The sequence below is a fragment of the Belonocnema kinseyi genome, chromosome 1 (genome assembly GCF_010883055.1).
Source record: "Belonocnema kinseyi isolate 2016_QV_RU_SX_M_011 chromosome 1, B_treatae_v1, whole genome shotgun sequence".
Taxonomy (NCBI): domain Eukaryota; kingdom Metazoa; phylum Arthropoda; class Insecta; order Hymenoptera; family Cynipidae; genus Belonocnema; species Belonocnema kinseyi.
Window position 1 is genome coordinate 53,045,451 of NC_046657.1, and position 5,816 is coordinate 53,051,266.

Below are 5,816 nucleotides of genomic sequence, written 5' to 3' on the forward strand. Positions count from 1 at the left end.
GTTAAAATATTTAGATTAAGAACAAGAAGCAAAAATAAGTTATAAGAAGGAAAGAAAGAAATTATATGTTGCATAGAGAACTGTAAAAGTTAGGAAGTTTGGAATTTTGAAATCTAAGATTGACAGAGCTTTTTTCCTTTTTAATAAAATAAGATTCTATAGTTAAACGCTTATTAAAATTTTTTTCAATAGCCAACATTTTTGGATGTTCAAAATCAAAATCATGCCCAGTTTCAATTCGGTGTCTTACAAGTGCAGTGATATTATCTAGATTATAATTACGGCGAGTATGTTCTTTAATTCTATAATGTAGAGATCTGCTTGTGTGTCCAAAGCAACAACAATTGCAAATTGAGCAATTAAATTTGTAAACAACATCTATTTTTTGAAAAATGTCTAATTTTTCTTTAGGAGACGGAAAAAGATTTGAGTTGGATTTTATTAGTCTGAAAATTACTTGCATGTTATTCTGTCTTAAAGTAGTTGCAAGTTTATCATTTATTCCTGAGATATATGGAACTCCCGAAAATTTTTAAAGTTATTATGTTCTTTTGCTCTTAGTTGATTATAAATATTATTAACTCTGATTTTGATAAGTCTATTAATAAGCTTAATAGGATAGCCATTTTAAATTAAAGTTTCTTGTATTAGTTTAATATTTTGTGGTCTGAATTTAATGGAAGACAATTTAGCTCTATCTATGAGTCCGAAAATCATTCCTTTCTTTTGTGATCAAGGATGTTGCGACAAGAAATGTAGATACCTTCCACACCAATAATGAATCGCTTCTCACTAATTGGTATCACAAACCCACATGGTCTGGAACGTTTTGAAAAAGAAAAAACATTTCGCACCGCAACATCCTTGGTTACAAAATAAAGGAATGATTTTCGGACTCATAGATAGAGCTATTCAATTGTCTTCCATTCAATTCAGATCAAAAAATATTAAACTAAAACAAGCAACTTTAATTCCAAATGGCTGTCCCATTGATCTTAATAATAGACTTATTAAAATCAGAGTTAATAATATTTATAATCAACTAAGCGAAAACTAAGAATAACATAAACGTAATTTTCAGACAATAAAATCCAACTCAAATCTTTTTCCGTATCCTAAAGACAAATTAGACATTTTTCAAAAAAAGAGATGTTGTTTACAAATCCAATTGCTCGAATTGCGATTGTTGTTATGTTGGACACACAAGCAGACCTCTACATTATAGAATTAAAGAACATGCTCGCCAATTTGTCAATCTTAGATTTAAAAATTCCAAACTTATTAACTTTTACAGTTCTCTATGCAACATCTAATTTCTTTCTTTCCTTCTTATAACTTATTTTTGCTTTTTGTTCTCAATCTACATATTTTAACACATCTCCTTTCATCTTTTGCCTTTTTCAAATACAGAGTTTCATTTTGATGTTTGTATGAGCACCTCCAGGTTTTGCTACTAATGATAACTTCATAAACGCGTGTTGAATCATGGCGTCCAAGGATACATTTTCCGCTGTTGTTTTGGAGTTTTTCGTTTTTATAATGTCTTTTCAATAAAAATTTTATTCTTATTTATATTTGAGAACAAATATGGCATTTTCCAGTTTAATGAAGATGTACCGTAATTGAAAAATGTTTTGGTAAGATATTTTTGTGCTTGAATTTCATAATGCTTAAATTTTCGAACATAACCTGATAAAACGATCATCAGTTTTCATATTATTTTTGTGTTTTTCTAATTTTCTCTATATTTTCTCTTTTAAACAGGTATTTTGATGTTAACTTTAGCTAACATTAAAATACAAAAGGTTGTTTCCAACCATCAATGTGTATCTTAGCAAATACACATTGATAAAGTTTTCTGATTCTTTTTGGATTTCTCACATTTCCATTTTCACAGCTATAAAACTAAATCCATATTCATTTTTTATACCAACACGGAATTTCAAGTGTCTCCTTTACTCATTTCTCAACTGGCGTTCTAATGTAAATTTTTGTTCATGCACTATTTATTTACTTTATCACTGTTCCGACTGATTGACTACACTTGCTATTGTTAATAATTTTATTTTAACCTTTCATCTTACTTTTTATATTGTCTTTCAATCCTTCTTGATAACGAATGAAATGATGTTTAAAAAATAATCTTTTTCCATCTTTATTTTCATATATTTACTTAATGCATTTGTTCGTCACTTTTATTTTGTTTTCCTCAGCCTTACTGACTACACTTGTTATTGTTAACTTTCTTCTGTTTTAATATATCCCGTGGAAAGATTTTCTCTTTTTTACGCTTTGATAATTTATTATCGTCTAAGATCTGATTTATTTATCGTATATTAAATAAATTATCTGTCAACGGGCTTGATAAGGGACCACATTGGGTTCGAAACGTTGCCATGTTTTTTTTAAATTACCTTTCTTTCCGGAGACTCAAGAAAAAGATGCATTCAATTTTTCAAATAAAAATTATTAGTTTCACTCAAAAATTCCTTGTGCCAAATAAGAATCCTATTTTTTTAGAATTACCCATTCCAAGTGAAAATTCTGATGCTTTAAAAAACAATTCTGGTTCCAGATCTGAACAATTAAAAATCGTATCAGAAAGCTATGAACTATTTTTAAATTAGTTGTAATTTCATACATCTTGTTTATTTGTACGCTTTTGCTAGATGTATAGAAGAAACAATGAATCAGCAACGAGGGACAAATCTATCATTATCATCTATCATTATTATCAGTATAGTACATTACGTATAACGCACTACATATTCTAGGAAATACATATTGTTTTTAGTTAGATGTCGTCTTTGCTATTTTTCGAAAGATAATGTTTTTAATTGAACCAATTATCATAATCTTCAAGAATATTTTTTTCACTTTATTTAAATGACCTGTCCTTCCGGAGACTTTTTCATACATGAAAAATTAAATTTTCCAAACCAATTATACAGAATTCTTGATTTGATTCAAGAATTTCAAAGGAAGCAGTTCTAATTCAAGCCTGGACCAGGTTTTCTTTCAGAGAAATTAAAACTTTGCTTTCACTCTCTTGAAACTTTTCATCGCTGAAAAACGCACAATGTACATTATTAAATTCATATCTCGAAAATATTTATGGCAGTATTTTCTCTAAGAGCTTATCTAAAAGCTTATTTCATACTTAAAAACCATGTTTCATATAATTTTGAAATATAACTCTGAATCGAAAGTAAAAATCCAAGCAAACGTGTTGAGAAAATCTTCCGGAAACACGATTTTTTAAATAATAAACAATTAATGAAGATATGAGTTGGTACGTTTTCGAAAATAGATGAAATTCTAGCATTTACGTAATTGATTTGCTAGATTCGCAAGTGATGGTACAACAGCTGCTCAATATTTGAAAAACAAAACTAAAATTTGACGAATGAAATAAATGGCAAAATTTTCATTTAAAATCAATGTTTTCTAATATCCCGGAGGAGCTTATTTATTTATTTGTAGAATCAGAAAAATATTTAGCGTTTTTCACGAAATAGTTTTCACCATCAACTAAATCGATGAATTTACAACCAAAAGAAGATAAGCTGCTTACTAAAAATAGAATGGCTTAATCTTGAGCATTCTTTTCTAAAACTGGCTTCCAGACACGTGCATCATGCGCGTGCAGTTTTACTTTTTGAGTGAGAAATACATTTTAATACAAAATACAAATTTCAAACAACCATTTATTTGGTAGATTTAATCTTTCTCAAGTTTATTCGAATATAATCTTTCTCGGTTAATGGTTAATGTAAATAGTAAATACCTAACGAAACTTATTAAAAAGTTTAAATATTCCTAAATTGGTTTCAACAGATTTAAAATATTCCAAATTCTTTAGAAATCTACATTTACTTCAAAAATTATTTCCACCTTCATTTGTCTGTTCTTGTTTCTTAAAATCGTGTAACTGTCTAAATTTCGAATATACGAAAAAAAATGTTTGAATGACCTTATCAAGATTAGCAAAACACAAATGAAAAGAAGCCTTCATAACCGTAATATATTGACATTTAAATCCTTAATTATAATTTTTATCCGACTGCAGATTACAAACAATATTAAACTTCATTTTATATTTTTAACATTTAATTAATGATACACATATTTTAGAGAATCTTCATTTGAAACAACCTTATCAAACGAACCTGGAAAGATTGAGTGATTTTTTCCTACTGGACAATCTCTCCTTTCATCCGCAGTCATATTATCAACTGCGCCGCTTACAATACTTATTTTTATTCGCGACTTATTTTTATTTGTCCTATATATTCCACGAAGATTTCCACTATCCTCCAATATTGCAAAAACGTCGCCATTCGATGCTGATACTACGATATATTCGCGCGTTAGCGCAAGCATAAAGCTACAATGATGTATTCGCATTCGGATTGGTTTATCGGCAGGAAAAACGTATCTGCGGAATTCAAATCGCCGGTTCGGATTCGTGCGTGGAATAAGTCGAACATACCCAAGTTGTTCTATTGTAAATCCCAGTACTTTATCAGAAGGAGGTTTACCAGGTGGAGAATAGGACCTGGCACGAACAAGAGACTCTTCATCAGCAGAAGACCGTTGAGGTGAATTTTGTCTGGCAGAAGAAGAAGAAGAACCAGGATTGCGTTCAACATTAGCATTCCATTTGAACTTTAGCGAATCGTAACTTGAAAAAGCTTTGCTAAAACTTTGTGGGAAGATTGGGTGATTTCTGCCTACTGGACAATCCTTCATTTCATCTGAGGTCAAGTTTTGAATTGCGCCGCTTATCATGTTAATTTTAATTCTCGGATTATGCTTTTGTCTTCTATATATTCCAAGAAGAACCCCGCTATACGCTAATATTGCAAAAATGTCACCATTAGATGTTGATAATACAATATATTCTTGGGCTGGCACGGGACTAAACTTCCTTCCCTCTTTTTTCCAACAAATTGGTGTACCAGCTGCAGAAATGTAATTTCGAAATTCAAATCGCAGATTCTGATTTGTGCGGGAAATGAGCCGAATGTATCCAAGTTCTTTAAGTGAATATCCGAGTACTTTAATAGAAGAAGGGCTGCCAGCAGGAGACCTGTACTTGACACGAAAAGTGGGCTCCTCTGTAGAAGTCCGCTCAGGCGTATGTTGTTGACCAGAAGTATTAGAAGAAGGAGGAACAGGATTAGTATGCACTGCAGGATTCCACGGCATATACATAGAGCTTCCAAAATCCCCACGATATGAACATTCTCCAGGGCCCCAATCATTTAATAGGGTTTCTATTTCCTCTTCAGTCCAAAGTCCATTACTTTCAGGAGAAGATGGCCTTCTTTCGTTTTCTCGTCTGCTTGATGATTCTGTAAAAAGACTCCTGACATATACAAAACTCCCCATGTGTGATCCAAATGATTCAGAAGTTGATTGACAATCTGCACGTGCCCAGTATTAAAAAAATAATTGATGAATTGTTTGAGAATCCTATTATTATTTTTACCACTAGCTTTTACCAAATACATTGTGCAGGGATTGCATGCCTACCGCCTTAATTTTACATTTCGATTTAGGACCCCCAATTATTTCAGAGAATTCATGCAATTTAACAATATTTTCAAGATTCTTGCCTATTTTTACACATTCACTGTCAGTGAAACATGTATAGGCAAAAATAGACGAGCCACTTTTGCAACATGAAACATATCTGGGCATTTCAGAAGAAAAGTATACCAGGTGTATACATATGAAACCGGTATTTTTTCAAGAAAAAAACACATTTATTTCAAGAGAATGATAACAAATATTTTATTCAAAGTATGCGC